Raw genomic sequence first — 23352 nt, 5'->3', positions numbered from 1 at the left:
CTGCATAACAACATTTGTTCATGAACTCGGTTAAGAGGAAGAGCGTTTGAAATGCTACGAAGTGGAACACATTCTACGTGCACAAGGGATATAACAACATCCACAAAAGGCAAGAAATGCAATGCAGTTAATAACAGCAAGGAGACTTGCGAGCCACATGTTTTCCATCGGCCGAATATCAACTTTTAAGTCTTGACAAAGGTGTGTTTTTGCAGCCGTTTCCATGGTGTAGTGGTTATCACATTCGCCTCACACGCGAAAGGTCCCCTGTTCGAAACAGGGTGGAAACAAGCCTTTTTTTGACTTTACTTCTTACCTTTGTACATAAACCGGGAAATAAATAATAGCAAGGTCCTGTGTTTTTATCATGAAGTAGTTTGCAACATACCTGATCAGCTCATGTTCAGCTGAGCACACACAACACCAAATTTAGAGGGTTCTCATATAGGCAGACCTCAGGCTTCAACATCATGAATGCTGGGTTCCATAAGAATGTCATGCACAAACCAGTGAAATCTGTCATTCATTCAAATCACTGTATTCACCGGGCGTTGGATGGATTGTAACTGTACTGTTGAGATTGACTTATAAGATGTTTAAACTCTCACCTTAGCAGGAATCATAAATGTAATTCCAGCTGTGGGCTGAATGGGTGTTGGCCTTTGTTTCAATACACGAATCAGTCAAAGATTCACCTGAAACCTAAACCTTAGCAGAGGATGGTTTCGATCCATCGACCTCTAGGTTAAGGGCCCATCACGCTCCCGCTGCGCCACTCTGCTGTCTTAAGCCTATAAGGGCTTACTCTGGTTAGTATCCAGACAAACTACTAGTAACAAAGTGATTTGGAACCCAACTGAAGTCGTGTTTATTTCTGAGTGCTGGTTTTGTCCACATTTAAAATGGCATTTCTTATTAAGAAATTGTAGTCAATATCAAACTCTGTGGATCCATTGGGATTTCATTCAAAACGAATAGAATTTAGGCCCACATTCACGTGGTTTAGGAAAAAACTGAGAAAGTGATACAGAAAAAACACCAAGACACTGACAGGATTTCAGCCAAACATCTCCCGTTTAACAAACAGGCATCTTGACTGACAGCTACAGCGCCTGGAACATCATGGATTTCAACTTGATGCCTATAACCCTATACTCAACGTATAGCCAATTTGAGGGGAGAGCATTGATTATCAGTATTTTAAACAAGCACGGTTGCAAACGTGGCGCACGTTTTATCTCAAAACAATTGTGCCAATTTAGAGAAGCACACGGGTTGTACAAGAAAACCCTCAAACTGTGCTCGTGGCAAAGTGTAGTCCCTGGGTGGGATTGAACCACCATCCTCTCAGTTAACAGCCGAGCGCGCTGACCAATTGCTCCACAGAGACTGACTTCTAAACTTGATTCATTACTCCCCCAATTACTAGAAAATCTCTTGTTAGGATGGCCCAATGTCATTGTCTTTGGATGGGAGTAACTTGGAGTACTCCACTTCAGTCTTTGGTGAGTCCAATATGCCTTCTGAGTGGAATGCCTGTGTCTTGCGGTTGTCACAAACATTGCTTTTGTCCCTTATGAATATTATTTAAAATCCAAATAAAGCAACAGATGCATTGGCCGGGAATTGGACCCGGGTCTCCCGCATGGCAAGCAAGAATTCTTCCACTGAACCACCAATGCCTGCATAACAACGTTTGTTCATGAACATGTTAAGAGGAAGAGCGTTTGAAATGCTACGAAGTGGAACACATTCTACGTGCACAAGGGATATAACAACATCCACAAAAGGCAAGAAATGCAATGCAGCTACTAACAGCAATGAGACTTGCGAGCCACATGTTTTCCATCGGCCGAATATCAACTTGTGAGTCTTGACAAAGGTGTATTCTTGCAGCAGTTTCCATGGTGTAGTGGTTATCACATTCGCCTAACACGCGAAAGGTCCCCTGTTCGAAACAGCGTCGAAACAAGCCTTTTTTTGACTTTACTTCTTACCTTTATACATATACCGGGAAATAAATAATAGCAAGGTCCTGTGTATTTATCATGAAGTAGTTTGCAACATACCTGATCAGCTCATGTTCAGCTGAGCATACACAACACCAAATTTAGAGGGTTCTCATATAGGCAGACCTCAGGCTTCAACATCATGAATGCTGGGTTCCATAAGAATGTCATGCACAAACCAGTGAAATATGTCATTCACTCAAGTCACTGTATTCTCCGGGCGTTGGATGGATTGTAACTGTACTGTTGAGATTGACTTATAAGATGTTTAAACTCTCACCTTAGCAGGAATCATAAATGTAATTCCCAAAGAGTTAGAGAAGACAGCTGTGGGCTAAATGGGTGTTGGCCTTTGTTTCAATACAAGAATCAGTCAAAGATTCACCTGAAACCTAAACCTTAGCAGAGGATGGTTTCGATCAATCAACCTCTGGGTTATGGGCCCAGCACGCCGCCGCTGCGCCACTCTGCTGTCTTAAACCTGATTGGGCTTACTCTGGTTAGTATCCAGACAAACTACTAGTAACAAAAGGATTTGGAACCCAACTGAAGTCGTGTTTATTTCTGAGTGCTGGTTTTGTCCACATTTAAAATGGCATTTCTTATTAAGAAGTTGTAGTCAACATCAAACTCTGTGGATCCATTGGGATTTCATTCAAAACGAATAGAATTTAGGCCCACATTCACGTGGTTTAGGAAAAAACTGAGAAAGTGATACAGAAAAAACACCAAGACACTGACAGGATTTCAGCCAAACATCTCCCGTTTAACAAACAGGCATCTTGACTGACAGCTACAGCGCCTGGAACATCATGGATTTCAACTTGATGCCTATAACCCTATACTCAACGGATAGCCAATTTGAGGAGAGAGCATTTATTATCAGTATTTTAAACAAGCACGGTTGCAAACGTGGCACACGTTTTATCTCAAAGCAATTGTGCCAATTTAGAGAAGCACACGGGTTGTACAAGAAAACCCTCAAACTGTGCTCGTGACAAAGTGTCGTCCCTGGGTGGGCTTGAACCACCATCCTCTCAGTTAACAGCCGAGCGCGCTGACCAATTGCGCCACAGATACTGACTTCTAAACTTGATTCATTACTCCCCCAATTATTAGAAAATCTCTTGTTACGATGGCCCAATGTCATTGTCTTTGGATGGGAGTAACTTGGAGTACTCCACTTCAGTCTTCGGTGAGTCCAATATGCCTTCTGAGTGGAATGCCTGTGTCTTGCGGTTGTCACAAATATTGTTTTTGTCCCTTATGAATATTATTTAAAATCTAAAAAAAGCAACAGATGCATTGGCCGGGAATCGGACCCGGGTCTCCCGCATGGCAAGCGAGAATTCTTCCACTGAACCACCAATGCCTGCATAACAGCGATTGTTCATGAACATGTTAAGAGGAAGAGCGTTTGAAATGCTACGAAGTGGAACACATTCTACGTGCACAAGGGATATAACAACATCCACAAAAGGCAAGAAATGCAATGCAGTTAATAACAGCAATGAGACTTGCGAGCCACATGTTTTCCATCAGCCGAATATCAACTTGTGAGTCTTGACAAAGGTGTATTCTTGCAGCAGTTTCCATGGTGTAGTGGTTATCACATTCGCCTCACACGCGAAAGGTCCCCTGTTCGAAACAGGGTGGAAACAAGTCTTTTTTTGACTTTACTTCTTACCTTTATACATAAACCGGGAAATAAATAATAGCAAGGTCCTGTGTTTTTATCATGAAGTAGTTTGCAACATACCTGATCAGCTCATGTTCAGCTGAGCACACACAACACCAAATTTAGAGGGTTCTCATATAGGCAGACCTCAGGCTTCAACATCATGAATGCTGGGTTCCATAAGAATGTCATGCACAAACCAGTGAAATCTGTCATTCATTCAAGTCACTGTATTCTCCGGGCGTTGGATGGATTGTAACTGTACTGTTGAGAATGACTTATAAGATGTTTAAACTCTCACCTTAGCAGGAATCATAAATGTAATTCCCAAAGAGTTAGAGAAGACAGCTGTGGGCTGAATGGGTGTTGGCCTTTGTTTCAATACACGAATCAGTCAAAGATTCACCTGAAACCTAAACCTTAGCAGAGGATGGTTTCGATCCATCGACCTCTGGGTTATGGGCCCAGCACGCTCCCGCTGAGCCACTCTGCTGTCTTAAGCCTAAAAGGGCTTACTCTGGTTAGTATCCAGACAAACTACTAGTAACAAACTGATTTGGAACCCAACTGAAGTCGTGTTTATTTCTGAATGCTGGTTTTGTCCACATTTAAAATGGCATTTCTTATTAAGAAATTGTAGTCAACATCAAACTCTGTGGATCCATTGGGATTTCATTCAAAACGAATAGAAGTTAGGCCCACATTCACGTGGTTTGAGAACAAACTGAGAAAGTGATACAGAAAAAACACCAAGACACTGACAGGATTTCAGCCAAACATCTCCCGTTTAACAAACAGGCATCTTGACTGACAGCTACAGCGCCTGGAACATCATGGATTTCAACTTGATGCCTATAACCCTATACTCAACGGATAGCCAATTTGAGGGGAGAGCATTGATTATCACTATTTTAAACAAGCACGGTTGCAAACGTGGCACACGTTTTATCTCGAAACTATTGTGCCAATTTAGAGAAGGACACGGGCTGTACAAGAAAACCCTCAAAATGTGCTCGTGGCAAAGCATCGTCCCTGGGTGGGCTTGAACAACTATCCTCTCAGTTAACAGCCGAGCACGCTGACCAATTGCGCCGCAGACTGACTTTTAAATTTGATTCATTACTCCCCCAATTATCAGAAAATCTCTTGTTACGATGGCCCAATGTCATTGTCTTTGGATGGGAGTAACTTGGAGTACTCTGCTTCAGTCTTTGGTGAGTCCAATATGCCTTCTGAGTGCAATGCCTGTGTCTTGCGGTTGTCACAAAAATCGCTTTTGTCCCTTATGAATATTATTTAAAATCTAAAAAAAGCAACAGATGCATTGGCCGGGAATCGGACCCGGGTCGCACGCATGGGAAGCGAGAATTCTACCACTGAACCACCAATGCCTGCATAACAATGTTGGTTCACGAACTCGGTTAAGAGGAAGACCGTTTGAAATGCTACGAAGAGGAACACATTCTACGTGCACAAGGGATATAACAACATCCACAAAAGGCAAGAAATGCAATGCAGCTACTAACAGCAATGAGACTTGCGAGCCACATCTTTTCCATCGGCCGAATATCAACTTGTAAGTCTTGACAAAAGTGAGTCTTGCAGCAGTTTCCATGGTGTAGTGGTTATCACATTCGCCTAACACGCGAAAGGTCCCCTGTTCGAAACAGGGTGGAAACAAGCCATTTTTTGACTTTACTTCTTACCTTTATACATAAACCGGGAAATAAATAATAGCAAGGTCCTGTGTTTTTATCATGAAGTAGTTTGCAACATACCTGATCAGCTCATGTTCAGCTGAGCACACACAACACCAAATTTAGAGGGTTCTCATATAGGCAGACCTCAGGCTTCAACATCATGAATGCTGGGTTCCATGAGAATGTCATGCACAAACCAGTTAAATCTGTCATTCATTCAAGTCACTGTATTCGCGTTGGATGGATTGTAACTGTACTGTTGAGATTGACTTATAAGATGTTTAAACTCTCACCTTAGCAGGAATCATAAATATAATTCCCAAAGAGTTAGAGAAGACAGCTGTGGGCTGAATGGGTGTTGGCCTTTGTTTCAATACAATAATCAGTCAATGATTCACCTGAAATTTAAACCTTAGCAGAGGATGGTTTCGATCCATCGACCTCTGGGTTATGGGCCCAGCACGCTCCCGCTGCGCCACTCTGCTGTCTTAAGCCTAAAAGGGCTTACTCTGGTTAGTATCCAGACAAACTACTAGTAACAAAGTGATTTGGAACCCAACTGAAGTCGTGTTTATTTCTGAGTGCTGGTTTTGTCCACATTTAAAATGGCATTTCTTATTAAGAAATTGTAGTCAACATCAAACTCTGTGGATCCATTGGGATTTCATTCAAAACGAATAGAAGTTAGGCCCACATTCACGTGGTTTGAGAACAAACTGAGAAAGTGATACAGAAAAAACACCAAGACACTGACAGGATTTCAGCCAAACATCTCCCGTTTAACAAACAGGCATCTTGACTGACAGCTACAGCGCCTGGAACATCATGGATTTCAACTTGATGCCTATAACCCTATACTCAACGGATAGCCAATTTGAGGGGAGAGCATTGATTATCACTATTTTAAACAAGCACGGTTGCAAACGTGGCACACGTTTTATCTCGAAACTATTGTGCCAATTTAGAGAAGGACACGGGCTGTACAAGAAAACCCTCAAAATATGCTCGTGGCAAAGCATCGTCCCTGGGTGGGCTTGAACAACTATCCTCTCAGTTAACAGCCGAGCACGCTGACCAATTGCGCCGCAGACTGACTTTTAAATTTGATTCATTACTCCCCCAATTATCAGAAAATCTCTTGTTACGATGGCCCAATGTCATTGTCTTTGGATGGGAGTAACTTGGAGTACTCTGCTTCAGTCTTTGGTGAGTCCAATATGCCTTCTGAGTGCAATGCCTGTGTCTTGCGGTTGTCCCAAACATTGCTTTTGTCCCTTATGAATATTATTTAAAATCTAAAAAAGGCAACAGATGCATTGGCCGGGAATCGGACCCGGGTCTCCCGCATGGCAAGCGAGAATTCTTCCACCGAACCACCAATGCCTGCATAAAAACATTTGTTCATGAACTCGGTTAAGAGGAAGAGCGTTTGAAATGCTACGAAGTGGAACACATTCTACGTGCACAAGGGATATAACAACATCCACAAAAGGCAAGAAATGCAATGCAGTTAATAACAGCAATGAGACTTGCGAGCCACATGTTTTCCATCGGCCGAATATCAACTTGTGAGTCTTGACAAAGGTGTGTTCTTGCAGCAGTTTCCATGGTGTAGTGGTTATCACATTCGCCTCACACACGAAAGGTCCCCTGTTCGAAACAGGGTGAAAACAAGCCTTTTTTTGACTTTACTTCTTACCTTTATACATAAACCGGGAAATAAATAATAGCAAGGTCCTGTGTTTTTATCATGAAGTAGTTTGCAACATACCTGATCAGCTCATGTTCAGCTGAGCACACACAACACCAAATTTAGAGGGTTCTCATATAAGCAGACCTCAGGCTTCAACATCATGAATGCTGGGTTCCATGAGAATGTCATGCACAAACCAGTGAAATTTGTCATTCATTCAAGTCACTGTATTCTCCGGGCGTTGGATGGATTGTAACTGTACTGTTGAGATTGACTTATAAGATGTTTAAACTCTCACCTTAGCAGGAATCATAAATGTAATTCCCAAAGAGTTAGAGAAGACAGCTGTGGGTTGAATGGGTGTTGGCCTTTGTTTCAATACAAGAATCAGTCAAAGATTCACCTGAAACCTAAACCTTAGCAGAGGATGGTTTCGATCCATCGACCTCTGTGTTATGGGCCCAGCACGCTCCCGCTGAGCCACTCTGCTGTCTTATGCCTAAATGGGCTTACTTTGGTTAGTATCCAGACAAACTACTAGTAACAAAGTGATTTGGAACCCAACTGAAGTCGTGTTTATTTCTGAGTGCTGGTTTTGTCCACATTTAAAATGGCATTTCTTATTAAGAAATTGTAGTCAACATCAAACTCTGTGGATCCATTGGGATTTCATTCAAAACGAATAGAAGTTAGGCCCACATTCACGTGGTTTGAAAACAAACTGAGAAAGTGATACAGAAAAAACACCAAGACACTGACAGGATTTCAGCCAAACATCTCCCGTTTAACAAACAGGCATCTTGACTGACAGCTACAGCGCCTGGAACATCATGGATTTCAACTTGATGCCTATAACCCTATACTCAACGGATAGCCAATTTGAGGGGAGAGCATTGATTATCACTATTTTAAAAAAGCACGGTTGCAAACGTGGCACACGTTTTATCTCGAAACTATTGTGCCAATTTAGAGAAGGACACGGGCTGTACAAGAAAACCCTCAAACTGTGCTCGTGACAAAGTGTCGTCCCTGGGTGGGCTTGAACAACTATCCTCTCAGTTAACAGCCGAGCGCGCTGACCAATTGCGCCGCAGAAACTGACTTTTAAATTTGATTCATTACTCCCCCAATTATCAGAAAATCTCTTGTTACGATGGCCCAATGTCATTGTCTTTGGATGGGAGTAACTTGGAGTACTCTGCTTCAGTCTTTGGTGAGTCCAATATGCCTTCTGAGTGCAATGCCTGTGTCTTGCGGTTGTCCCAAACATTGCTTTTGTCCCTTATGAATATTATTTAAAATCTAAAAAAAGGAACAGATGCATTGGCCGGGAATCGGACCCGGGTCTCCCGCATGGCAAGCGAGAATTCTTCCACTGAACCACCAATGCCTGCATAACAACGTTTGTTCATGAACTCGGTTAAGAGGAAGAGCGTTTGAAATGCTACGAAGTGGAACACATTCTACGTGCACAAGGGATATAACAACATCCACAAAAGGCAAGAAATGCAATGCAGTTAATAACAGCAATGAGACTTGCGAGCCACATGTTTTCCATCGGCCGAATATCAACTTGTAAGTCTTGACAAAGGTGGTATCTTGCTGCAGTTTCCATGGTGTAGTGGGTATTACATTCGCCTCACACGCGAAAGGTCCCCTGTTCGAAACAGGGTGGAAACAACCCTTTTTTTGACTTTACTTCTTACCTTTATACATAAACCGGGAAATAAATAATAGCAAGGTCCTGTGTTTTTATCATGAAGTAGTTTGCAACATACCTGATCAGCTCATGTTCAGCTGAGCACACACAACACCAAATTTAGAGGGTTCTCATATAGGCAGACCTCAGGCTTCAACATCATGAATGCTGGGTTCCATGAGAATGTCATGCACAAACCAGTTAAATCTGTCATTCATTCAAGTCACTGTATTCTCCAGGCGTTGGATGGATTTTAACTGTACTATTGAGATTGACTTATAAGATGTTTAAACTCTCACCTTAGCAGGAATCATAAATCTAATTCCCAAAGAGTTAAAGACAGCTGTGGGCTGAACGGGTGTTGGCCTTTGTTTCCATACAAGAATCAGTCAACGATTCACCTGAAACCTAAACCTTAGCAGACGAAGGTTTCGATCCATCGACCTCTGGGTTATGGGCCCAACACGCTCCCGCTGCGCCACTCTGCTGTCTTAAACCGAATAGGGCTTACTCTGGTTAGTATCCAGACAAACTACTAGTAACAAAGTGATTTGGAACCCAACCGAAGTCATGTTTATTTCTGAGTGCTGGTTTTGTCCACATTTAAAATGGCATTTCTTATTAAGAAATTGTAGTAAACATCAAACTCTGTGGATCCATTGGGATTTCATTCAAAACGAATAGAAGTTAGGCCCACATTCACGTGGTTTAGGAAAAAACTGAGAAAGTGATACAGAAAAAACACCAAGACACTGACAGGATTTCAGCCAAACATCTCCCGTTTAACAAACAGACATCTTGACTGACAGCTACAGCGCCTGGAACATCATGGATTTCAACTTGATGCCTATAACCCTATACCCAACGTATAGCCAATTTGAGGGGAGAGCATTGATTATCAGTATTTTAAACAAGCACGGTTGCAAACGTGGCACACGTTTTATCTCAAAACAATTGTGCCAATATAGAGAAGCACACGGGTTGTACAAGAAAACCCTCAAACTGTGCTCGTGACAAAGTGTCGTCCCTGGGTGGGCTTGAACCACCATCCTCTCAGTTAACAGCCGAGCGCGCTGACCAATTGCGCCACAGAGACTGACTTCTAAACTTGATTCATTACTCCCCCAATTATTAGAGAATCTCTTGTTACGATGGCCCAATGTCATTGTCTTTGGATGGGAGTAACTTGGTGTACTCCACTTCAGTCTCCGGTGAGTCCAATATGCCTTCTGAGTGGAATGCCAGTGTCTTGCGGTTGTCACAAACATTGCTTTTGTCCCTTATGAATATTATTTAAAATCTAAATAAAGCAACAGATGCATTGGCTGGGAATCGGACCCGGGTCTCCCGCATGGCAAGCGAGAATTCTTCCACTGAACCACCAATGCCTGCATAACAACATTTGTTCATGAACTCGGTTAAGAGGAAAAGCGTTTGAAATGCTACGAAGTGGAACACATTCTACGTGCACAAGGGATATAACAACATCCACAAAAGGCAAGAAATGCAATGCAGTTAATAACAGCAATGAAACTTGCGAGCCACATGTTTTCCATTGGCCGAATATCAACTTGTAAGTCTTGACAAAGGTGAGTTCTTGCAGCAGTTTCCATGGTGTAGTGGTTATCACATTCGCCTAACACGCGAAAGGTCCCCTGTTCGAAACAGGGTGGAAACAAGCCTTTTTTTTACTTTACTTCTTACCTTTATACATAAACCGGGAAATAAATAATAGCAAGGTCCTGTGTTTTTATCATGAAGTAGTTTGCAACATACCTGATCAGCTCATGTTCAGCTGAGCACACACAACACCAAATTTAGAGGGTTCTCATATAGGCAGACCTCAGGCTTCAATATCATGAATGCTGGGTTCCGTGGAAATGTCATGCACAAACCAATTAAATCTGTCATTCATTCAAGTCACTGTATTTTCCGGGCATTGGATGGATTGTAACTGTACTGTTGAGATTGACTTATAAGATGTTTAAACTCTCACCTTAGCAGGAATCATAAATGTAATTCCCAAAGAGTTAGAGAAGACAGCTGTGGGCTGAATGGGTGTTCGCCTTTATTTCAAAACACGAATCAGTCAATGATTCACCTGAAACCTAAAACTTAGCAGAGGATGGTTTCGATCCATCGACCTCTGGGTTATGGGCCCAGCACGCTCCCGCTGCGCCACTCTGCTGTCTTAAGCCTAAAAGGGCTTACTCTGGTTAGTATCCAGACAAACTACTAGTAACAAAGTGATTTGGAACCCAACTGAAGTCGTGTTTATTTCTGAGTGCTGGTTTTGTCCACATTTAAAATGGCATTTCTTATTAAAAAATTGTAGTCAACATCAAACTCTGTGGATCCATTGGGATTTCATTCAAAACGAATAGAAGTTAGGCCCACATTCATGTGGTTTGAGAACAAACTGAGAAAGTGATACAGAAAAAACACCAAGACACTGACAGGATTTCAGCCAAACATCTCCCGTTTAACAAACAGGCATCTTGACTGACAGCTACAGCGCCTGGAACATCATGGATTTCAACTTGATGCCTATAACCCTATACTCAACGGATAGCCAATTTGAGGGGAGAGCATTGATTATCAGTATTTTAAACAAGCACGGTTGCAAACGTGGCACACGTTTTATCTCAAAGCAATTGTGCCAATTTAGAGAAGCACACGGGTTGTAGAAGAAAACCCTCAAACTGTGCTTGTGACAAAGTGTCGTCCCTGGGTGGGCTTGAACCACCATCCTCTCAGTTAACAGCCGAGCGCACTGACCAATTGCGCCACAGAGACTGACTTCTAAACTTGATTCATTACTCCCCCAATTATTAGAAAATCTCTTGTTACGATGGCCCAATGTCATTGTCTTTGGATGGGAGTAACTTGGAGTACTCCACTTCAGTCTTTGGTGAGTCCAATATGCCTTCTGAGTGGAATGCCTGTGTCTTGCGGTTGTCACAAAAATCGCTTTTGTCCCTTATGAATATTATTTAAAATCTAAAAAAAGCAACAGATGCAGTGGCCGGGAATCGGACCCGGGACTCCCGCATGGGAAGCGAGAATTCTACCACTGAACCACCAATGCCTGCATAACAACGTTTGTTCATGAACTCGGTTAAGAGGAAGAGCGTTTGAAATGCTACGACGTGGAACACATTCTACGTGCACAAGGAATATAACAACATCCACAAAAGGCAAGAAATGCAATGCAGCTACTAACAGCAATGAGACTTGCGAGCCACATGTTTTCCATCGGACGAATATCAACTTGTATGTCTTGACAAAGGTGAGTTCTTGCAGCAGTTTCCATGGTGTAGTGGTTATCACATTCGCCTAACACGCGAAAGGTCCCCTGTTCGAAACAGGGTGGAAACAAGTCTTTTTTTGACTTTACTTCTTACCTATATACATAAACCGGGAAATAAATAATAGCAAGGTCCTGTGTTTTTATCATGAAGTAGTTTGCAACATACCTGATCAGCTCATGTTCAGCTGAGCACACACAACACCAAATTTAGAGGGTTCTCATATAAGCAGACCTCAGGCTTCAACATCATGAATGCTGGGTTCCATGAGAATGTCATGCACAAACCAGTGAAATTTGTCATTCATTCAAGTCACTGTATTCTCCGGGCGTTGGATGGATTGTAACTGTACTGTTGAGATTGACTTATAAGATGTTTAAACTCTCACCTTAGCAGGAATCATAAATGTAATTCCCAAAGAGTTAGAGAAGACAGCTGTGGGTTGAATGGGTGTTGGCCTTTGTTTCAATACACGAATCAGTCAAAGATTCACCTGAAACCTAAACCTTAGCAGAGGATGGTTTCGATCCATCGACCTCTGGGTTATGGGCCCAGCACGCTCCCGCTGAGCCACTCTGCTGTCTTAAGCCTAAAAGGGCTTACTCTGGTTAGTATCCAGACAAACTACTAGTAACAAAGTGATTTGGAACCCAACTGAAGTCGTGTTTATTTCTGAGTGCTGGTTTTGTCCACATTTAAAATGGCATTTCTTATTAAGAAATTGTAGTCAACATCAAACTCTGTGGATCCATTGGGATTTCATTCAAAACGAATAGAAGTTAGGCCCACATTCACGTGGTTTGAAAAAAAACTGAGAAAGTGATACAGAAAAAACACCAAGACACTGACAGGATTTCAGCCAAACATCTCCCGTTTAACAAACAGGCATCTTGACTGACAGCTACAGCGCCTGGAACATCATGGATTTCAACTTGATGCCTATAACCCTATACTCAACGGATAGCCAATTTGAGGGGAGAGCATTGATTATCAGTATTTTAAACAAGCACGGTTGCAAACGTTTTATCTCAAAGCAATTGTGCCAATTTAGAGAAGCACACGGGTTGTACAAGAAAACCCTCAAACTGTGCTCGTGACAAAGTGCCGTCCCTGGGTGGGCTTGAACCACCATCCTTTCAGTTAACAGCCGAGCGCGCTGACCAATTGCGCCACAGAGACTGACTTCTAAACTTGATTCATTACTCCCCAAATTATTAGAAAATCTCTTGTTACGATGGCCCAATGTCATTGTCTTTGGATGGGAGTAACTTGGAGTACTCCACTTCAGTCTTTGGTGAGTCCAATATGCCTTCTGAGTGGAATGCCTGTGTCTTGCGGTTGTCACAAACATTGCTTTTGTCCCTTATGAATATTATTTAAAATCTAAAAAAAGCAGCAGATGCATTGGCCGGGAATCGGACCCTGGTCTCCCGCATGTCAAGCGAGAATTCTTCCACTGAACCACCAATGCCTGCATAACAACATTTGTTCATGAACTCGGTTAAGAGGAAGAGCGTTTGAAATGCTACGAAGTGGAACACATTCTACGTGCACAAGGGATATAACGACATCCACAAAAGGCAAGAAATGCAATGCAGCTACTAACAGCAATGAGACTTGCGAGCCACATGTTTTCCATCGGCCGAGTATCAACTTGTAAGTCTTGACAAAAGTGAGTCCTTGCAGCAGTTTCCATGGTGTAGTGGTTATCACATTCGCCTAACACGCGAAAGGTCCCCTGTTCGAAACAGGGTGGAAACAAGCCTTTTTTTGACTTTACTTCTTACCTTTATACATAAACCGGGAAATAAATAATAGCAAGGTCCTGTGTTTTTATCATGAAGTAGTTTGCAACATACCTGATCAGCTCATGTTCAGCTGAGCACACACAACACCAAATTTAGAGGGTTCTCATATAGGCAGACCTCAGGCTTCAACATCATGAATGCTGGGTTCCATGAGAATGTCATGCACAAACCAGTGAAATCTGTCATTCATTCAAGTCACTGTATTCTCCGGGCGTTGGATGGATTGTAACTGTACTGTTGAGATTGACTTATAAGATGTTTAAACTCTCACCTTAGCAGGAATCATAAATGCAATTCCCAAAGAGTTAGAGAAGACAGCTGTGGGCTGAATGGGTGTTGGCCTTTGTTTCAATACAAGAATCAGTCAAAGATTCACCTGAAACCTAAACCTTAGCAGAGGATGGTTTCGATCCATCGACCTCTGGGTTATGGGCCCAGCACGCTCCCGCTGCGCCACTCTGCTGTCTTAAACCTAACAGGGCTTACCCTGGTTAGTATCCAGACAAACTACTAGTAACAAAGTGATTTGGAACCCAACTGAAGTCGTGTTTATTTCTGAGTGCTGGTTTTGTCCACATTTAAAATGGCATTTCTTATTAAGAAATTGTAGTAAACATCAAACTCTGTGGATCCATTGGGATTTCATTCAAAACGAATAGAAGTTAGGCCCACATTCACGTGGTTTAGGAAAAAACTGAGAAAGTGATACAGAAAAAACACCAAGACACTGACAGGATTTCAGCCAAACATCTCCCGTTTAACAAACAGGCATCTTGACTGACAGCTACAGCGCCTGGAACATCATGGATTTCAACTTGATGCCTATAACCCTATACTACTCAATGGATAGCCAATTTGAGGGGAGAGCATTGATTATCACTATTTTAAACAAGCATGGTTGCAAACGTAGCACACGTTTTATCTCAAAACAATTGTGCCAATTTAGAGAAGGACACGGGCTGTACAAGAAAACCCTCAAAATGTGCTTGTGGCAAAGCATCGTCCCTGGGTGGGCTTGAGCAACTATCCTCTCAGTTAACAGCCGAGCGCGCTGACCAATTGCGCCGCAGAGACTGATTTTTAAATCTGATTCATTACTCCCCAAATTATTAGAAAATCTCTTGTTACGATGGCCCAATGTCATTGTCTTTGGATGGGAGTAACTTGGAGTACTCCGCTTCAGTCTTTGGTGAGTCCAATATGCCTTCTGAGTGCAATGCCTGTGTCTTGCGGTTGTCACAAAAATCGCTTTTCTCCCTTATGAATATTATTTAAAATCTAAAAAAAGCAACAGATGCATTGGCCGGGAATCTGACCCGGGTCTCCCGCATGGGAAGCGAGAATTCTACCACTGAACCACCAATGCCTGCATAACAATGTTGGTTCATGAACTCGGTTAGGAAGAAGAGCGTTTGAAATGCTACGACGTGGAACACATTCTACGTGCACAAGGGATATAACAACATCCACAAAAGGCAAGAAATGCAATGCAGCTACTAACAGCAATGAGACTTGCGAGCCACGTTTTCCATCGGCCGAATATCAACTTGTAAGTCTTGACGAAAGTGAGTTCTGGCAGCAGTTTCCATAGTATAGTGGTTATCACATTCGCCTAACACGAGAGAGGTCCCCTGTTCGAAACAGGGTGGAAACAAGCCTTTTTTTGACTTTACTTCTTACCTTTATACATAAACCGGGAAATAAATAATACCAAGGTCCTGTGTTTTTATCATGAAGTAGTTTGCAACATACTTGATCAGCTCATGTTCAGCTGACCACACAACACCAAATTTAGAGGGTTCTCATATAGGCAGACCTCAGGCTTCAACATCATGAATGCTGGGTTCCATGAGAATGTCATGCACAAACCAGTGAAATCTGTCATTCATTCAAGTCACTGTATTCTCCGGGCGTTGGATGGATTGTAACTGTACTGTTGAGATTGACTTATAAGATGTTTAAACTCTCACCTTAGCAGGAATCATAAATGTAATTCCCAAAGAGTTAGAGAAGACAGCTGTGGGCTGAATGGGTGTTGGCCTTTGTTTCAATACACGAATCAGTCAAAGATTCACCTGAAACCTAAACCTTAGCAGAGGATGGTTTCGATTTATCGACCTCTGGGTTATGGGCCCAGGACGCTCCCGCTGCGCCACTCTGCTGTCTTAAACCTAATAGGGATTACTCTGGTTAGTATCCAGATTTGGAACCCAACTGAAGTCGTATTTATTTCTGAGTGCTGGTTTTGTCCACATTTAAAATGGCATTTCTTATTAAGAAATTGTAATAAACATCAAACTCTGTGGATCCATTGGGATTTAATTCAAAACGAATAAAAGTTAGGCCCACATTCACGTAGTTTAGGAAAAAACTGAGAAAGTGATACAGAAAAAACACCAAGACACTGACAGGATTTCAGCCAAACATCTCCCGTTTAACAAACAGGCATCTTGACTGACAGCTACAGCGCCTGGAACATCATGGATTTCAACTTGATGCCTATAACCCTATACTCAACGGATAGCCAATTTGAGGGGAGAGCATTGATTATCAGTATTTTAAACAAGCACGGTTGCAAACGTTTTATCTCAAAGCAATTGTGCCAATTTAGAGAAGCACACGGGTTGTACAAGAAAACCCTCAAACTGTGCTCGTGACAAAGTGCCGTCCCTGGGTGGGCTTGAACCACCATCCTTTCAGTTAACAGCCGAGCGCGCTGACCAATTGCGCCACAGAGACTGACTTCTAAACTTGATTCATTACTCCCCAAATTATTAGAAAATCTCTTGTTACGATGGCCCAATGTCATTGTCTTTGGATGGGAGTAACTTGGAGTACTCCACTTCAGTCTTTGGTGAGTCCAATATGCCTTCTGAGTGGAATGCCTGTGTCTTGCGGTTGTCACAAACATTGCTTTTGTCCCTTATGAATATTATTTAAAATCTAAAAAAAGCAGCAGATGCATTGGCCGGGAATCGGACCCTGGTCTCCCGCATGTCAAGCGAGAATTCTTCCACTGAACCACCAATGCCTGCATAACAACATTTGTTCATGAACTCGGTTAAGAGGAAGAGCGTTTGAAATGCTACGAAGTGGAACACATTCTACGTGCACAAGGGATATAACGACATCCACAAAAGGCAAGAAATGCAATGCAGCTACTAACAGCAATGAGACTTGCGAGCCACATGTTTTCCATCGGCCGAGTATCAACTTGTAAGTCTTGACAAAAGTGAGTCCTTGCAGCAGTTTCCATGGTGTAGTGGTTATCACATTCGCCTAACACGCGAAAGGTCCCCTGTTCGAAACAGGGTGGAAACAAGCCTTTTTTTGACTTTACTTCTTACCTTTATACATAAACCGGGAAATAAATAATAGCAAGGTCCTGTGTTTTTATCATGAAGTAGTTTGCAACATACCTGATCAGCTCATGTTCAGCTGAGCACACACAACACCAAATTTAGAGGGTTCTCATATAGGCAGACCTCAGGCTTCAACATCATGAATGCTGGGTTCCATGAGAATGTCATGCACAAACCAGTGAAATCTGTCATTCATTCAAGTCACTGTATTCTCCGGGCGTTGGATGGATTGTAACTGTACTGTTGAGATTGACTTATAAGATGTTTAAACTCTCACCTTAGCAGGAATCATAAATGCAATTCCCAAAGAGTTAGAGAAGACAGCTGTGGGCTGAATGGGTGTTGGCCTTTGTTTCAATACAAGAATCAGTCAAAGATTCACCTGAAACCTAAACCTTAGCAGAGGATGGTTTCGATCCATCGACCTCTGGGTTATGGGCCCAGCACGCTCCCGCTGCGCCACTCTGCTGTCTTAAACCTAACAGGGCTTACCCTGGTTAGTATCCAGACAAACTACTAGTAACAAAGTGATTTGGAACCCAACTGAAGTCGTGTTTATTTCTGAGTGCTGGTTTTGTCCACATTTAAAATGGCATTTCTTATTAAGAAATTGTAGTAAACATCAAACTCTGTGGATCCATTGGGATTTCATTCAAAACGAATAGAAGTTAGGCCCACATTCACGTGGTTTAGGAAAAAACTGAGAAAGTGATACAGAAAAAACACCAAGACACTGACAGGATTTCAGCCAAACATCTCCCGTTTAACAAACAGGCATCTTGACTGACAGCTACAGCGCCTGGAACATCATGGATTTCAACTTGATGCCTATAACCCTATACTACTCAATGGATAGCCTATTTGAGGGGAGAGCATTGATTATCACTATTTTAAACAAGCATGGTTGCAAACGTAGCACACGTTTTATCTCAAAACAATTGTGCCAATTTAGAGAAGGACACGGGCTGTACAAGAAAACCCTCAAAATGTGCTTGTGGCAAAGCATCGTCCCTGGGTGGGCTTGAGCAACTATCCTCTCAGTTAACAGCCGAGCGCGCTGACCAATTGCGCCGCAGAGACTGATTTTTAAATCTGATTCATTACTCCCCAAATTATTAGAAAATCTCTTGTTACGATGGCCCAATGTCATTGTCTTTGGATGGGAGTAACTTGGAGTACTCCGCTTCAGTCTTTGGTGAGTCCAATATGCCTTCTGAGTGCAATGCCTGTGTCTTGCGGTTGTCACAAAAATCGCTTTTCTCCCTTATGAATATTATTTAAAATCTAAAAAAAGCAACAGATGCATTGGCCGGGAATCTGACCCGGGTCTCCCGCATGGGAAGCGAGAATTCTACCACTGAACCACCAATGCCTGCATAACAATGTTGGTTCATGAACTCGGTTAGGAAGAAGAGCGTTTGAAATGCTACGACGTGGAACACATTCTACGTGCACAAGGGATATAACAACATCCACAAAAGGCAAGAAATGCAATGCAGCTACTAACAGCAATGAGACTTGCGAGCCACGTTTTCCATCGGCCGAATATCAACTTGTAAGTCTTGACGAAAGTGAGTTCTGGCAGCAGTTTCCATAGTATAGTGGTTATCACATTCGCCTAACACGAGAGAGGTCCCCTGTTCGAAACAGGGTGGAAACAAGCCTTTTTTTGACTTTACTTCTTACCTTTATACATAAACCGGGAAATAAATAATACCAAGGTCCTGTGTTTTTATCATGAAGTAGTTTGCAACATACTTGATCAGCTCATGTTCAGCTGACCACACAACACCAAATTTAGAGGGTTCTCATATAGGCAGACCTCAGGCTTCAACATCATGAATGCTGGGTTCCATGAGAATGTCATGCACAAACCAGTGAAATCTGTCATTCATTCAAGTCACTGTATTCTCCGGGCGTTGGATGGATTGTAACTGTACTGTTGAGATTGACTTATAAGATGTTTAAACTCTCACCTTAGCAGGAATCATAAATGTAATTCCCAAAGAGTTAGAGAAGACAGCTGTGGGCTGAATGGGTGTTGGCCTTTGTTTCAATACACGAATCAGTCAAAGATTCACCTGAAACCTAAACCTTAGCAGAGGATGGTTTCGATTTATCGACCTCTGGGTTATGGGCCCAGGACGCTCCCGCTGCGCCACTCTGCTGTCTTAAACCTAATAGGGATTACTCTGGTTAGTATCCAGATTTGGAACCCAACTGAAGTCGTATTTATTTCTGAGTGCTGGTTTTGTCCACATTTAAAATGGCATTTCTTATTAAGAAATTGTAATAAACATCAAACTCTGTGGATCCATTGGGATTTAATTCAAAACGAATAAAAGTTAGGCCCACATTCACGTAGTTTAGGAAAAAACTGAGAAAGTGATACAGAAAAAACACCAAGACACTGACAGGATTTCAGCCAAACATCTCCCGTTTAACGAACAGGCATCTTGTCTGACAGCTACAGCGCATGGAACATCATGGATTTCAACTTGATGCCTATAACCCTATACTCAAAGGATAGCCAATTTGAGGGGAGAGCATTGATTATCACTATTTTAAACAAGCACGGTTGCAAACGTGGCACACGTTTTATCTCGAAACTATTGTGCCAATTTAGAGAAGGACACGGGCTGTACAAGAAAACCCTCAAATTGTGCACGTGGTAAAGCATCGTTCCTGGGTGGGCTTGAACAACTATCCTCTCAGTTAACAGCCGAGCGCGCTGACCAATTGCGACGCAGAGACTGACTTTTAAATTTGATTCATTACTCCCCCAATTATTAGAGAATCTCTTGTTACGATGGCCCAATGTCATTGTCTTTGGATGGGAGTAACTTGGAGTACTCCACTTCAGTCTTTGGTGAGTCCAATATGCCTTCTGAGTGGAATGCCTGTGTTTTGCCGTTTTCACAAAAATCGCTTTTGTCCCTTATGAATATTATTTAAAATCTAAAAAAAGCAACAGATGCATTGGCCGGGAATCGGACCAGGGTCTCCCGCATGGGAAGCGAGAATTCTACCACTGAACCACCAATGCCTGCATAACAATGTTGGTTCATGAACTCGGTTAAGAGGAAGAGCGTTTGAAATGCTACTAAGTGGAACACATTCTACGTGCACAAAGGATATAACAACATCCACAAAAGGCAAGAAATGCAATGCAGCTACTAACAGCAATGAGACTTGCGAGCCACATGTTTTCCATCGGCCGAATATCAACTTGTAAGTCTTGACAAAAGTGAGGTCTTGCAACATTTTCCATGGTGTAGTGGTTATCACATTCGCCTTACACACGAAAGGTCCCCTGTTCGAAACAGGGTGGAAACAAGCCTTTTTTTGACTTTACTTCTTACCTTTGTCGAGCCATCGACCTCTGGGTTATGGGCCCAGCACGCTCCCGCTGCGCCACTCTGCTGTCTTAAGCCTAAAAGGGCTTTTTCTGGTTAGTATCCAGACAAACTACTAGTAGCAAAGTGATTTGGAACCCAACTGAAGTCGTGTTTATTTCTGAGTGCTGGTTTTGTCCACATTTAAAATGGCATTTCTTATTAAGAAATTGTAGTCAACATCAAACTCTGTGGATCCATTGGGATTTCATTCAAAACGAATAGAAGTTAGGCCCACATTCATGTGGTTTGAGAACAAACTGAGAAAGTGATACATAAAAAACACCAAGACACTGACAGGATTTCAGCCAAACATCTCCCGTTTAACAAACAGCCATCTTGACTGACAGCTACAGCGCCTGGAACATCATGGATTTCAACTTGATGCCTATAACCCTATACTCAACGTATAGCCAATTTGAGGGGAGAGCATTGATTATCACTATTTTAAACAAGCACGGTTGCAAACGTGGCACACGTTTTATCTCAAAACAATTGTGCCAATTTAGAGAAGCACACGGGTTGTACAAGAAAACCCTCAAACTGTGCACGTGGCAAAGTTTCGTCCCTGGGTGGGCTTGAACCCCCATCCTCTCAGTTAACAGCTAAGCGCGCTGACCAACTGCGCCACAGAGACTGACTTCTAAACTTGATTCATTACTCCCCCAATTATTAGAAAATCTCTTGTTACGATGGCCCAATGTCATTGTCTCTGTATGATAGTAACTTGGAGTACTCTGCTTCAGTCTTAGGTGAGTCCAATATGCCTTCTGAGTGGAATGCCTGTGTCTTGCGGTTGTCACAAACATTGCTTTTGGCCCTTATGAATATTATTTAAAATCTAAATAAAGCAACAGATGCATTGGCCGGGAATCGGACCCGGGTCTCCCGCATGGCAAGCGAGAATTCTTGCACTGGACCACCAATGCCTGCGTAACAACATTTGTTCATGAACTCGGTTAAGAGGAAGAGCGTTTGAAATGCTACGAAGTGGAACACATTCTACGTGCACAAGGGATATAACAACACCCACAAAAGGCAAGAAATGCAATGCAGTTAATAACAGCAATGAGACTTGCGAGCCACATGTTTTCCATCGGCCGAATATCAACTTGTGAATCTTGACAAAGGTGTATTCTTGCAGCAGTTTCCATGGTGTAGTGGTTATCACATTAGTCTAAAACGCAAAAGGTCCCCTGTTCGAAACAGGGTGGAAACGAGCCTTTTTTTGACTTTACTTCTTACCTTTATACATAAACCGGGAAATAAATAATAGCAAGGTCCTGTGTTTTTATCATGAAGTAGTTTGCAACATACCTGATCAGCTCATGTTTAGCTGAGCACACACAACACCAAATTTAGAGGGTTCTCATATAGGCAGACCTCAGGCTTCAACATCATGAATGCTGGGTTCCATGAGAATGTCATGCACAAAGCAGTGAAATCTGTCATTCATTCAAGTCACTGTATTCTCCAGGCGTTGGATGGATTTTAACTGTACTATTGAGATTGACTTATAAGATGTTTAAACTCTCACCTTAGCAGGAATCATAAATGTAATTCCCAAAGAGTTAGAGAAGACAGCTGTGGGCTGAATGGGTGTTGGCCTTTGTTTCAATACTAGAATCAGTCAACGATTCACCTGAAACCTAAACCTTAGCAGAGGATGGTTTCGATCCATCGACCTCTGGGTTATGGGCCCAGCAGGCTCCCGCTGCGCCACTCTGCTGTCTTAAACCTAATAGGGCTTACTCTGGTTCGTATCCAGACAAACTACTAGTAACAAAGTGATTTGGAACCCAACTGAAGTCATGTTTATTTCTGAGTGCTGGTTTTGTCCACATTTAAAATGGCATTTCTTATTAAGAAATTGTAGTAAACATCAAACTCTGTGGATCCATTGGGATTTCATTCAAAACGAATAGAAGTTAGGCCCACATTTACGTGGTTTAGGAAAAAACTGAGAAAGTGATACAGAAAAAACACCAAGACACTGACAGGATTTCAGCCAAACATCTCCCGTTTAACAAACAGGCATCTTGACTGACAACTACTTGATGCCTATAACCATATACTCAACGTATAGCCAATTTGAGGGGAGAGCATTGATTATCACTATTTTAAACAAGCACGGTTGCAACCGTGGCAAACGTTTTATCTTGAAACTATTGTGCCAATTTAGAGAAGGACACGGGCTGTACAAGAAAACCCTCAAATTGTGCTCGTGGTAAAGCATCGTCCCTGGGTGGGCTTGAACAACTATCCTCTCAGTTAACAGCCGAGCGCGCTGACCAATTGCGCCGCAGAGACTGACTTTTAAATTTGATTCATTACTCCCCCAATTATTAGAAAATCTCTTGTTACGATGGCCCAATGTCATTGTCTTTATATGGGAGTAACTTGGAGTACTCTGCTTCAGTCTTTGGTGAGTCCAATATGCCTTCTGAGTGCAATGCCTGTGTCTTGCAGTTGTCATAAACATTGCTTTTGTCCCTTATGAATATTATTTAAAATCTAAAAAAAGCAACAGATGCATTGGCCGGGAATCGGACCCGGGTCTCCCGCATGGCAAGCGAGAATTCTTCCACTGAACCACCAATGCCTGCATAACAACGTTTGTTCATGAACTCGGTTAAGAGGAAGAGCGTTTGAAATGCTACGAAGTGAAACACATTCTACGTGCACAAGGGATATAACAAC

The 23352-nt window shown here is 42.4% G+C and overlaps 1 long non-coding RNA gene and 37 other non-coding genes across 38 annotated transcripts in view; 13 read left to right on the top strand and 25 right to left on the bottom strand.

Annotated features, from left to right (window-relative positions):
* The window catches only part of LOC133538432 (uncharacterized), a 139395-nt gene that overhangs the window by 93661 nt on the left and 22382 nt on the right, over positions 1–23352 (bottom strand). The window lies entirely within an intron of this gene.
* Positions 218–290, top strand: trnav-cac (transfer RNA valine (anticodon CAC)). Its single transcript has one exon. It is a non-coding gene; the product is annotated as a tRNA-Val (tRNA).
* Positions 1317–1390, bottom strand: trnan-guu (transfer RNA asparagine (anticodon GUU)). The gene has a single exon. It is a non-coding gene; the product is annotated as a tRNA-Asn (tRNA).
* On the bottom strand, positions 1612–1682 carry trnag-gcc (transfer RNA glycine (anticodon GCC)). Its single transcript has one exon. It is a non-coding gene; the product is annotated as a tRNA-Gly (tRNA).
* On the bottom strand, positions 3016–3089 carry trnan-guu (transfer RNA asparagine (anticodon GUU)). Its single transcript has one exon. It is a non-coding gene; the product is annotated as a tRNA-Asn (tRNA).
* trnag-gcc (transfer RNA glycine (anticodon GCC)) lies at positions 3311–3381 on the bottom strand. The gene has a single exon. It is a non-coding gene; the product is annotated as a tRNA-Gly (tRNA).
* Positions 3598–3670, top strand: trnav-cac (transfer RNA valine (anticodon CAC)). The gene has a single exon. It is a non-coding gene; the product is annotated as a tRNA-Val (tRNA).
* Positions 5008–5078, bottom strand: trnag-ccc (transfer RNA glycine (anticodon CCC)). The gene has a single exon. It is a non-coding gene; the product is annotated as a tRNA-Gly (tRNA).
* trnav-aac (transfer RNA valine (anticodon AAC)) lies at positions 5295–5367 on the top strand. Its single transcript has one exon. It is a non-coding gene; the product is annotated as a tRNA-Val (tRNA).
* trnam-cau (transfer RNA methionine (anticodon CAU)) lies at positions 5801–5872 on the bottom strand. The gene has a single exon. It is a non-coding gene; the product is annotated as a tRNA-Met (tRNA).
* On the bottom strand, positions 6700–6770 carry trnag-gcc (transfer RNA glycine (anticodon GCC)). The gene has a single exon. It is a non-coding gene; the product is annotated as a tRNA-Gly (tRNA).
* On the top strand, positions 6988–7060 carry trnav-cac (transfer RNA valine (anticodon CAC)). The gene has a single exon. It is a non-coding gene; the product is annotated as a tRNA-Val (tRNA).
* On the bottom strand, positions 8400–8470 carry trnag-gcc (transfer RNA glycine (anticodon GCC)). Its single transcript has one exon. It is a non-coding gene; the product is annotated as a tRNA-Gly (tRNA).
* Positions 8688–8760, top strand: trnav-cac (transfer RNA valine (anticodon CAC)). The gene has a single exon. It is a non-coding gene; the product is annotated as a tRNA-Val (tRNA).
* On the bottom strand, positions 9802–9875 carry trnan-guu (transfer RNA asparagine (anticodon GUU)). The gene has a single exon. It is a non-coding gene; the product is annotated as a tRNA-Asn (tRNA).
* Positions 10097–10167, bottom strand: trnag-gcc (transfer RNA glycine (anticodon GCC)). The gene has a single exon. It is a non-coding gene; the product is annotated as a tRNA-Gly (tRNA).
* trnav-aac (transfer RNA valine (anticodon AAC)) lies at positions 10385–10457 on the top strand. The gene has a single exon. It is a non-coding gene; the product is annotated as a tRNA-Val (tRNA).
* trnam-cau (transfer RNA methionine (anticodon CAU)) lies at positions 10896–10967 on the bottom strand. Its single transcript has one exon. It is a non-coding gene; the product is annotated as a tRNA-Met (tRNA).
* On the bottom strand, positions 11502–11575 carry trnan-guu (transfer RNA asparagine (anticodon GUU)). Its single transcript has one exon. It is a non-coding gene; the product is annotated as a tRNA-Asn (tRNA).
* On the bottom strand, positions 11797–11871 carry trnag-ccc (transfer RNA glycine (anticodon CCC)). Its single transcript has one exon. It is a non-coding gene; the product is annotated as a tRNA-Gly (tRNA).
* Positions 12085–12157, top strand: trnav-aac (transfer RNA valine (anticodon AAC)). The gene has a single exon. It is a non-coding gene; the product is annotated as a tRNA-Val (tRNA).
* On the bottom strand, positions 13193–13266 carry trnan-guu (transfer RNA asparagine (anticodon GUU)). The gene has a single exon. It is a non-coding gene; the product is annotated as a tRNA-Asn (tRNA).
* On the bottom strand, positions 13488–13558 carry trnav-gac (transfer RNA valine (anticodon GAC)). The gene has a single exon. It is a non-coding gene; the product is annotated as a tRNA-Val (tRNA).
* On the top strand, positions 13776–13848 carry trnav-aac (transfer RNA valine (anticodon AAC)). Its single transcript has one exon. It is a non-coding gene; the product is annotated as a tRNA-Val (tRNA).
* On the bottom strand, positions 14287–14358 carry trnam-cau (transfer RNA methionine (anticodon CAU)). The gene has a single exon. It is a non-coding gene; the product is annotated as a tRNA-Met (tRNA).
* On the bottom strand, positions 15191–15261 carry trnag-ccc (transfer RNA glycine (anticodon CCC)). The gene has a single exon. It is a non-coding gene; the product is annotated as a tRNA-Gly (tRNA).
* Positions 15477–15549, top strand: trnav-aac (transfer RNA valine (anticodon AAC)). The gene has a single exon. It is a non-coding gene; the product is annotated as a tRNA-Val (tRNA).
* trnan-guu (transfer RNA asparagine (anticodon GUU)) lies at positions 16561–16634 on the bottom strand. Its single transcript has one exon. It is a non-coding gene; the product is annotated as a tRNA-Asn (tRNA).
* On the bottom strand, positions 16856–16926 carry trnav-gac (transfer RNA valine (anticodon GAC)). The gene has a single exon. It is a non-coding gene; the product is annotated as a tRNA-Val (tRNA).
* Positions 17144–17216, top strand: trnav-aac (transfer RNA valine (anticodon AAC)). Its single transcript has one exon. It is a non-coding gene; the product is annotated as a tRNA-Val (tRNA).
* On the bottom strand, positions 17655–17726 carry trnam-cau (transfer RNA methionine (anticodon CAU)). The gene has a single exon. It is a non-coding gene; the product is annotated as a tRNA-Met (tRNA).
* Positions 18559–18629, bottom strand: trnag-ccc (transfer RNA glycine (anticodon CCC)). The gene has a single exon. It is a non-coding gene; the product is annotated as a tRNA-Gly (tRNA).
* On the top strand, positions 18845–18917 carry trnav-aac (transfer RNA valine (anticodon AAC)). The gene has a single exon. It is a non-coding gene; the product is annotated as a tRNA-Val (tRNA).
* trnag-ccc (transfer RNA glycine (anticodon CCC)) lies at positions 20233–20303 on the bottom strand. The gene has a single exon. It is a non-coding gene; the product is annotated as a tRNA-Gly (tRNA).
* On the top strand, positions 20521–20593 carry trnav-uac (transfer RNA valine (anticodon UAC)). The gene has a single exon. It is a non-coding gene; the product is annotated as a tRNA-Val (tRNA).
* Positions 21216–21289, bottom strand: trnan-guu (transfer RNA asparagine (anticodon GUU)). The gene has a single exon. It is a non-coding gene; the product is annotated as a tRNA-Asn (tRNA).
* trnaf-aaa (transfer RNA phenylalanine (anticodon AAA)) lies at positions 21799–21871 on the top strand. The gene has a single exon. It is a non-coding gene; the product is annotated as a tRNA-Phe (tRNA).
* trnag-gcc (transfer RNA glycine (anticodon GCC)) lies at positions 23184–23254 on the bottom strand. The gene has a single exon. It is a non-coding gene; the product is annotated as a tRNA-Gly (tRNA).

The sequence above is a fragment of the Nerophis ophidion genome, linkage group LG01, assembly GCF_033978795.1.
Source record: "Nerophis ophidion isolate RoL-2023_Sa linkage group LG01, RoL_Noph_v1.0, whole genome shotgun sequence".
Classification (NCBI taxonomy): Eukaryota; Metazoa; Chordata; class Actinopteri; order Syngnathiformes; family Syngnathidae; genus Nerophis; species Nerophis ophidion.
The sequence above is the reverse complement of the archived record's forward strand: the minus strand, read 5'-3'. Positions and strand labels throughout refer to the sequence as shown.